This window comes from Pseudopipra pipra, chromosome 2 (assembly GCF_036250125.1).
Source record: "Pseudopipra pipra isolate bDixPip1 chromosome 2, bDixPip1.hap1, whole genome shotgun sequence".
NCBI classification, from domain to species: domain Eukaryota; kingdom Metazoa; phylum Chordata; class Aves; order Passeriformes; family Pipridae; genus Pseudopipra; species Pseudopipra pipra.
In genome coordinates, this window is record NC_087550.1 from 35,254,660 (window position 1) to 35,265,180 (window position 10,521).

General features: G+C 43.8%; 1 long non-coding RNA gene across 2 annotated transcripts; it reads left to right on the top strand.

Moving 5' to 3' along the window:
• Positions 1-2,518: 2,518 nt before the first annotated feature.
• Positions 2,519-8,129, top strand: LOC135409451 (uncharacterized). Of its 2 annotated transcripts, none has more exons than XR_010428218.1 (3): positions 2,519-3,059; positions 5,773-5,957; positions 7,674-8,129. It is a non-coding gene; the product is annotated as an uncharacterized LOC135409451 (long non-coding RNA). The 2 variants fall into 2 exon arrangements; XR_010428217.1 differs by having other exon boundaries at positions 2,754-3,059; positions 5,915-5,957.
• The last annotated feature ends 2,392 nt before the right edge of the window (positions 8,130-10,521 follow it).

Below are 10,521 nucleotides of genomic sequence, written 5' to 3' on the forward strand. Positions count from 1 at the left end.
AATGCCCATGTCCTTTAGTCTGAGCTGAGCTAGAAAACAACATGGAAGTGTATGGATGTATGTAATGGAGCTGATTTTTTTGTTTTGTTTTGTTTTGGGTTTTTTTTTTTTGTTGTTGTTGTTTGTTTTGCTAGGGGTTTTTTTTAGTTTGTTCTTTTTTTTTTTTTTTTTTAGTTTTTATACAACATATAATTTACTGTGACATAACACTTTATTTTTATTTTTAACCTAATTATATCTGTATGCAAACCCAACCTTTCACTTAACCCCTTTCTTCAGAGCTTAAAATTAGATGGAGTATTGAGTTGGCTGGCCTGGAAACTAAATCCCTCTTTGTCCGGAGAACAGCCAATGTCTTCAAGGGGCCCTTGAAGGTCAGCTGGCTAGATTTTACTTGCAAGTGAGGAGAGTTGTGCCTTCTGCCTTGCTCATAGGAAAGCTGTTCACTTGCCAAAACCGGAAAGGTCAGTGAAGCAGAGTATGGAAAACACTTTTGGGTGACTGCAAGAGCTACTCCTGGGGTCCTCATTCACGGGCTGGGTGCATGGTATTGAAGTGCCTGCTCAGCTGCAGTAAGAGTGGGGCTGCTCCTTAAAAGAGGACAAGTTGGAAGCTGAGGATGATCTCAGCACAGGCAGTGCCATCCCTAACAGGGCACAGTCACAGGTGGGCCAGGAGCAGTGACTAACTCTGCTGACCATCAAGTGGCCATTGGACAAGGCAAAATCTGGGATCTATTCAGTCAGCCTGCTCAGGAACATCTGGACATGGAACCAGAGACAGGACTGGAGACGAGGCTACTTACAGCATGAGTGCAGAGAGGGCAGGTTGGTCAGGTCAGTTAATTCAGGGCTATGACTGGTCTCAGGGTCCTGGCACTGCTTAGCAACAGCTCACTTGTTATCAAGATGGTGTGGTGGAGGCAGACCCTGCTCTGCAGGAGGGCTGTGCAATGGGTGCTCTCTCTCCCTGACCTTCACACCTGCTCTGCTCCTACGACTTCTAGTCCTGTCGTCTTGGCCCAAAATCTCAAAAGCCCAGAGCCAGTGTCCTAGAAAGTCATTTGGATTCTTTCCACTGGCTTCAGTTTTGTTTGAGCCAGCCAGTTACCGGGACAGGCTCTTCCTGGTCTCCCAGCACTGCTGCCGAGCATGCTGCTTTTCCCATCCACGAGAAAGGCAATCATCAGTGGAGAGGTTTGGGTCGGGTGACAGCCAGGAAAGTTTGGTTGCGAATGGCTGGAGGGACCTCAATTATTAGAAATTAAAACCACACCATGGAGAGATGAAAACAATTCTATCTGCAAGTGCAATAGGGTCTGTTAGCCAGAAAGTACTGCTCTGCTTTTGATTAATTCTTGCTCTTTAATTAATCCTTTCAGTTTATTATCCTTCTTGGAACTTTTCTGGAATAACAAAATGACAAATCTAGGCAATCAAATATGTTTTCATAGGGATTAACCTGCATCTGATTGCACTTGGCTTTGAGTGACTCCAGGGAGAGAGTAGCAGCTGTGCCCGGAGCCATTGGAGCACTGCCTACATGCCAGGGACTGCCCAGGGCAGCCCATGCCCCAAGGGAAATGCCATGCCCTGTGGAAATAATTAATATTCTCTCTTTCAGGTTTCCCATGGGGAGAAGGCTTACCTGTGGCTGGACTGGAGCTTCACCCCATGTTTGTAAGGGAGAGGGTTTGGGTCTCTATGGTGCCTGTTGACTTTGCTGCTGGGGCTCCTTTGCTCAGGAAAGTCCCCTCTCTGTCCTTGAGCCTGATAAGTAGAAGGGACGGGTTTTCTTTAACAGGAAAAAGCCACTTGGCTCTATTTGTCATTCTTCATTAACCTTATCTTAGTCCCTCTTTATCCTCCTCTCTCCCATGTTGCCTGGTCACTGTAGCTCTTAAAACTTCCTCTCTTGATAAAGATGTCTTGTTCAAAGTGTATTTATATCATTAGTTACAACTGCCTTACTTGGCAGTGCGACCCTTTGTCCCTTTGTCATTGGCTTGGTTGTTGTTTTCTCAGTCTCAGTCCGAGGGGCAGGGTTATAAAAGTGCCCTGTACATATGGTGAGGCCCATCTCTTCCCTGGAAACATCTCCAGGCTTCAGTCTGTGCTTCTGCAGATTGTCCTTTCAGGATCACAGGAAGTCGATGAGGCTGGGCTGCATGAGGGACACAACACCTAGTGCTCAGCTCTTCAGTCCTGGCTCCCAAGGAAGCTGGACCCCAGAAATGGCAGCACAAAAAGCAGAGCCAAGGAGCCCTGAGCACCAGTTGTCCCCCCCAATACCTTTATGTAGTTTCATTTTTCAGCACATTGCCTGAGTGTGCTCTGTTGAACACATTTGTCATAGTCTTTAATGTCCTTTACAGTCATGGTGACACAAGTGCTCTGGCTGTTTCCAGTTACCAGGACAGCCTTGCTTAAGCATTGCACTTGCAGCACCACTGCAGTCTCTTGCTGGGCTGCAGCACATACCTCCCCTCTGTCAGCATTCCTCACCCTTTTGGACCTTTAACTCTGAGGACTTTGAGGCTGATTTTCCTTCTCTTCCTGTCCTTTGTTATATAGATTAGATACGGCATGGAGCTTTATGAACATAAGAAGCCCCTGGTTTCCAGTGTCACCCTGTAGAGATTTAAAGGTCCATGGAACAAGAGCCTGTGATAAGGCTTCTGTTACCATTTTCTATAGAAAAAAAAGGTTGTGAAAATTTATAAATAAAAATCAGGAAAAAAATAAAGAAAAATAAACAAAACCTGAAGAATTCTTAAAAGTATTTGGAAATTGGGGTCAGTTCTGAGATGTGCCAGGGCAGTCTGCAAAGACCAGTACAACAATGTTTATGTATGTTTGGTTTCCAAGACTGGCTTTCGTGGAAACAGCATGATACAAAGTGGTTTTGGTCAGCAATCTCAATACCTTTCACACCAGCACAGTGCAAAATAGACAGTTTAGGCTGACAGTGTTAGTGTCAACTCTGTATTCCTGTGGTTGAAGTTCAAACTTCACACTCAGGTTTCAAGCCTGTTACCTACAGACAGAAGGCATGGCAAGGTAAGTTTTGCAGCTTGAGGATAGGTTGTGTTGTCCATGGGGGCAGAACTAGAATCTCTTCTGGCATTTTGCTTTGGGCCAGGGTGCTTATCTCTGGGGGTTTGGTTCAGGGGTTCTTTGAGAACCTCAGTGTTCTTGTTGTGAAGAGACAGATGTGCAAGGGTAAGAGTGTGGTGTGCACCAGGGAGTAAGCTCTGTATGGAGTGGGTGTACTTGAGCCAAAGTGGTTTAGACATAGCTTGAGACATCTGGACTGCAGTTACACAGATGGTCCATATTTTAACATCTGGTATGGGATTAAGTTGCATGCTAAAACATGTACATACCAGTGTGTAGATGAGGTCCGAGTGTCTATAGCCCCTTTCTAGTCAATAGAGATACAGTTAACCACCATGGAGCCTTCAGTATAATTTAGTGTACCCTGAGTCACCTGGTAGTTAGTCAGGTGAGTAATTTCCAGACTCCATTCACTCTATCTTTTTTTGAGGCACCATCCACATTTACTGTGAGAGCATAGTCCCTAGTTCACATGCAGACACCTACAAGTAGGTGCTTGAGCCTCACCCCAGTTTCCTTTGCAATGCACACCTCCAGTGCCTGTAAGATTTTAGGAAATTTTGTAGATGTCAAAATTGACTAATGACATTGTCTTTTACCAAAGGCCCCAGAACAGAATTATCTCTTAGGCACCTGAGTTCAAAAATCTCGACCACTGTTGTTATTCTCAGATTTCACCCTCTAGTCAGTTACGTTTGTCTGGTTCTGGATATGGAACAGAAACCTAACACCAAAATATTTCTTCAAGCTTTGCTGGCTTCTCCATGAATACTATAATGTGTGACTCATGCTCTTTGGCAAGGATAAGAAGCTGGATTTAAAATATGGTTTTGTACTTATTTTGATTTCCAAATAAAGCCTAATGGAAAAATATTATTTATCCCTGCACTTTATGCACTAAACAATGCAGTGACTTGACTGCAATAAAAAAACCGTTTCATTTACCATATCAAAAAAACCTCCCACAACGTTTTTACCAAGGATTTTTGAGTCTGAAAAATCTGATTGTTTGTCGTTGCAGCAACCTTTTCTGATTAGTCCCTGGCAGGAGAATACTTTTCTGCTGTCCCGGTGTCTTAAAAGAAGGCTTGTGCTACCTGACAGGGTGTTTGGGATGCATCTCACTGGGGATTAGCAGGAGCTGTAAAGCTTCTGACCTTTTAAACAGAAAAGCAAAATCCAAAATCTCCACTTCCAAGTATTCACAGCTTTAAATCTCAGGCTGTGTCTTTAACCTTGTCTTTAATTAGACACCCGGATAATATCACAGCAGAAATAACCTGGTGTGTCAGCACCAGTGTAGCCTCCAGCAGCAGACGCAGATGCTGTTTGGCAGCCTGGCTTCCTCCGACACTTGCATTCCTTCTGTGTGCACTCACCTTCCCCGTTGGTATCCAGCACTTCACCCGGGGCTCCATGGTGGAATAGAGAAAATCCTAAATAAAGTCATGAAGAAAAATGCAGCTTGGTTCAGCTGCAGCCAGCACAGTCAGAAAGAAAAGGAGATGAATGCTTTGTCTGTACAACATGTTTTCCAAACCCAGGTCAGACAATGTTGAGTTGCTCATGCTCCAGAAAACAAGATTTGTCTTGTTCTTCACTACTGTGCCCAGTTGCCAGCCCAATCAGTGCCTCTAAGTGACCTCAGGGATGTCACTTAAACACTCTCTTCTCAGTTCTTTCTAACTACAGATTTATCCTTCCCCTCGCTCTTTTCTCTTCCCACTGTGTTACACCAGCCATGCAGAGGGACATAACCTCAGCACCATGGTGACACAGCCTTTGGCTCAAAGTTGGCTTACATCTCATCTGCCCTTGAGCCCTGGCAAGTGAGTTCACACCTGCCCAAGGTCTCCCAGGCAGATTTATCCACAGTGACCTTGCCTGAAGACTGAAAGTCATAAGTGCAGTGCACCGTGTAGACTAATTTATCCTCCTTCGCTGGAGGCAAATGGAGTGTGAAAAAAAAGCTTATTGTCCAACTTTACTGAACAGGACATTCACCTACGAAATACTTCAATCTCTTCAACATTAATCTCCTTGCTATTATGGGGATTGCCTCCTACTATAAAGACTTTGCACAAAGCTTATCTCAGGGAAATTCTAATCTGAAATTCTCTGTATAGGTGCTATTGTAAGAGTGACAATTACAATACAAAACTTTGGAAAGAATAGCAACCTGAAAGCCCTTGTTTTCCGTATATAAGGGCATTTCCCTCATTTTCTAGTGCTTGGGGAAGTTCAGGTTTTTTCCTAGTAGCTGATTTTAGCTTTACTTAGGAAGTTCAGTTTGTGACAGTGTCCCAGAGGAAGGACTATTTAGATCTGTGCAAACTGAGAATGTTCTAAAGAAAAATAAAGAGCCTTTCTCATTTGCCTTCAGATGGTGCATATTCATCAAAAGTAAACTGGAAATATTTTAATCCAGACATGACCTTGCAGCTGAAACAGAAACAACAATTACTTGCAGTGATGTGGGGCTGAGTCACATTTTGACAGAGCTAATCCAGACAGGAAGGGTTTACCTAATTTCCTAAAGGTGTTCAGGGAATCAATTTGTCCAGGATCCTCTAATAGCCGGAATTCAGTGAGGAGAAAAAAATACTTCTTTTATTGTCATGAGCTTTATCCTAGTTTTTTTTTATTCCTGAGCTAGCACCACTATCTCAGGAAACAAAAATGGGCTTGATCACTGCTACCAGCAGCTGCCTGGGAGCTGGTGGAGACTTCGTCGTTCATGGAGACCCAAAGCATAGAAAAAGCAAGTTGAGCTGGACTTGTATTGTCTTTACTTTCAGATTCAAAGAGAGGATCACAGCAAGTCAATGGAAGATCACGAAGGTATGGTGCACTGAGACCACATCCAGGGGAAAATAAGGGAATTTCTTAGCTTGCCAGAGATTATATAATCATAGAAAGACTATCTAGTTCCCACTCTCCTGCAATGGGCAGGGACACCTTCCACTAGACCAGGTTAGCTCAAAGCCCTATCCAACCTGGCCTTGAACACTTGCAGGGATGGGGTATCCAAAACTTTTATGGGCTACATGTTCCAATGTCTTACCAGCCTCTGAGTAAAGAATTTCTAACTATCATCTAAAGATGAAAGAAGATGCTTTGAGACAGTGTTGTCGTGCAAGTTCTGAGGACTCCATGTTTCTTCAGCATGGGAATAGCAGGCAGACGTGTGCTATGGATTGATGCAAGATCAGTGTCCAAGTGAGCTCTCTAAAACATTTTACCTTTTTGACCAGGACCACTTTAGTTTTGCTTGGGTTTATTTAAGCCACTGTTGCCTGCAAGGTGATTTGCAGCCATGCTTGGAGGTGCTTGCTAAAGAATCACCACTTCTTGTCTCTGGATCTGCTGTCTCAAATGTTGTAACGCTGATATGAAGGTGATGTACAACCAGCGTGAATATTTCCCAGACACCCTCCAGGCAGAAGCCATGGTTTCAGGTGTCACCTCACTGAGGCATCCCAGAAGGGCAGAGGAAGGCCCTTGTAAAGGGCATGCAGGTCTTAGAAGAGGCCACAGCCATCCAAAGATGTTTCTTCTTATGCCAACAGAGAAGTCCCTGTGTCCCTGATGAAGTATTACATGTTTCCAGTTCGTTTTGCTACTCTTACTCTCTGACAAATCAGCTTCCACACCCAGCAAAAGAAGTAATAAAACTAAAAACCATAGCCTGCCAAGTGTCTCAAGATGTCTGAATATGTTATTTGCTGATCCTGGAAGAGACACTGCAGTCACAGCTGCAGAAAGAAAAGAAGCACAGCAAAAAGCCACATTGCAATTCGTAGACAGGAATTTGCCACACACAGGGCAAGGCAAGGAAAAGAAGAACCCACCACTTTGAAGACGGGAATGGGCTATCTTACAATGTTTGTGAGAATTAGAGGTTCAGATAGAAGCTGAACCAGCCAAACAAAGAGCCAGGACTGAGCAAACATTTACTATTGCATACCCAGGAAAATTTTGCATAGCTACTATTCTTTTGAGACCAAGATATCAGCTAAAGCTAGGAAAGTCTTAATGGGAGAAGGATGAAGACTAGGATCCAGGTGGAGTTTTGTTAATCTGAAAGCATGCAGAACTTAGGGAGTTTGTATATGGTGGCTATTAAGTGACTATGGAAACATGTAAATGTCTGGCCCTTGCTTATGCAGCCGACTGAATTCCTGCATGTACACAGGACCTCGCCATCTGACTTAGGTGTCTAAAATAGACTTGCCCTGCTTCTTCTCCTGAAGAACTATGCAGGGACATGTGCAGAAGTGGGTTTCTGGTTTATGGGTTATAAACACAATTTTCCTCCCCTCCCCTCCCCTCCCCTCCCCTCCCCTCCCCTCCCCTCCCCTCCCCTCCCCTCCCTTTTTCTTTCTTATTGTAAGGAGCATATATGGGAATAACCATATCCGGAGGGGCTGCCTGATGCCAATACCTCATTCTGTAAGACAGGACAAAATTATTTTCTTCAAAATGTTGGCTTTGAGTTTTTCTGAAACTCGATGTTATGGTGCCTTCTGAAACTAATAAATTTCCCTTTATTTACAGCAATCTCATCTTGGATTGTATTTTGAATTTGATTATGTTAGAAATGACTCTTTGTAAGGACTCATCTCCATGTGATTCCTGGCCCTGCTTCCATCAAGCCTTCAGCAATCTCGTGGCTTTCCTGGGATGCTTCTACACAAACTGCTTTGACTTACCCCATTCTGTATGGCTTTAATCAGCCCAATGGTGTTTCACACTGGTTTCACTGCAAGAATTAAATATGCCTTGTGTCATTTGTGGCTTCATCAGAATTATTTTTTCCAGTGCCAGTGAAAAAGGAGACAAGGGAGTGGTAGGGAATAAAGGGGAGGGAGTGTTTACTGACAGCTGAATGCCTTCTTGGCCTTGTCTTGGCTTTTCCTCACACATTGCTTTTGTTAATATTGTCTCTCTGGAAACATGTTGCTTTTTGGAAGTTGATTTGCCTGTACAGAGCAATACAGACCTTTGTCAGAATGACTGTGGAGCTGAGAGATATCTCTTTTTTGGGATTATTGTTTCACACGCTTGTACCATATGTAATTTACTGAATGAGGATCAGGGTATGTAGAGTAGAAGGAACTGCTATAAAACATATAGTTATTGTCAGAGTCCCACAGAACTACATGAAAAATACTCTAGACTGGATTTAGTGGCACTTTTCCCCAAGTCCTGTTAGTGCTGACACTGTCCCAATCTTGGTATTTTGTTTTGTGCTTTTCCACTGTTGGAGAGGGAATGGAAACTTGTCTGAAGAGTGAGTGCACGCACTGGGAAGAGGAGGGAAGGGCTATGAGGGCAGCAGAGCTGTGTCACTACAAGCGCTGTGTCACTACAAGAAAGAGCAGTCCCTGCTTTCACCACCACGACCTGAGTATCCATTTAACTGCAATACTTTACGCTACAGGGCAGGAAAGAAGAAAAGTGGCTTGGATCCATATTCTCTCCCCACCTCTTTCCAGATTCCTGGCGAACACAGCATGGCTGGCATCAAGAACTGCAACTTTCACAACTGCTAACAGAAAAGCTAGTGTCTTATCTGATGGAGTCATGGAGAGGTAGTGCTAATATTTAGATTTCTAATAATATTAGTAGTGCTTCAAAAGACTTGCCCTTCACCTTGACTACAAGTGACAGCAGACTAGAGGTGACTGGCAGACAGCATTGAGAACCTACTTGACATTTTCTTCTTCATTCTTAATGTTTGTCTTTCTATGGAGAAAATATTTTTTAAATAAATACGTTAGATTTGCAGAGGACATTTTTGATATGAATAACACAAGCCTCATAGATCTGACCTGCTCGTCTCCTGTCACAGGACCGAAGTTACCTGCTGTCATCCCAGATGTTTTCTCCAACCCAATAATGAAAGGTGAACTCACCAGCAGCCACTCATTGCACAGAGCAGCAGAGAGGGATGCCTGACAGCTGGGGCCCAGTTATCTGGCTCCAAAAGGGAAAGCACAGTGGGCAGAGGGCATTGCACAGAAGCTCATCAGCCGTGCTTATGACAGGGCTTGTTGCTTAAGAAATTACACTGATGCCAAGGTAGTGTTCTGTGCTGCTCTGCACCCTGTGGATGTAGGGGCTCAGTGGGTGTTAAATCATGGTCTTCCTGCAGGAATTCATTGCACCAAAAACCTTCACCTTGGGATAAGACTAACAAGACCTCCATGGTGAGGTAACCACTACTGAAAATGGCCTGACAGTAGGTACCCCCTGGATATGCTTGAAAGAAATGAAAAAAGGAAAGGGATGTAAGAACATTACCTTAGATATCATAGAATCGTTGAATCATCGAATCAAAGAATCACAGAATAATAGAATGGTTTGGGTTGCAAGGGGACCTTGAAGATCATTTAATTCCAACCCCCCTGCCATGGACAGTGACATCTTCCACTAGACCAGGTTGCCCAGAGCCCCATCCAACCAGGCCTTGAACACTAGGGATATCTACAGATCGGTAGCACCCCATTAAAAAACTGGGGATATTTACATTTCTCTGATAGTTTTAAATCAGTACTAACAGCCCAGAAAGTCAAGACTGGCAAAGCAAATGTACGTTGAAAGTAACAGTCCTGCTTTCACCCCTGCTAATGCACTGAACAGCCGTCTCCTGCAGTAGCTGAAGTGATTTTTCAAGGATAACCTAGGCAGGGCATTTCATGCTAATCTAATCTTCGAGTGAGGGCTATCAGACACCCCCATTTGCCAAATTCAGACTGACTAATGCTTCCCTGACCTTGGCTCCTGTTACCATATGAATCTGCACAGTACAGGAGTATTGGCAGCGTGACAGCAACACAGGCACTTCATCTTCAAGGCATTTTATTTAGCATTCCTGTGAAAAGTGGGGGTATTAAGATGCCTGGTTTACAGAGAGGGGAGAGGTGACAAAGGACTGTGCCCTGGGCTGGGGGCCGCTTGCTTTTGGGGCTGGAATTCCAGCTCAGGAATGTCCTAAGGCAAAACTCTCTCTGCACCTCCTTCTTGCGATCACAGAAACAACAGCCTTGTCCTTTTCTAATATTGCAATGCCTTTTTTTTTTTTTTAACCGGAAAATAATCTCATCAAGGCAGGAATCACCTTCATTTAATGTCTTCTCACAGCCTCTTCGTGCCTTTAGCCAGGAATTGTGTCAAAGCACATAGCTCGGATTAACTCCTTGTGCTCCTTTATCCTAATATAACTCAGAATTTGGATTGAGGTTTCCAGCAGGGTGGAGTGTTTTTTCTTAAATTTCTATTAGGAACTGTTCAAGACTCTAGGACACCCAGGAGATGCAACTAAAAGAAAAAATTCAAAAGGTCTAAAATGGCATTCTTAATCTGGGATATTTCTACAATGGCTTGATATCACCGTGATCCT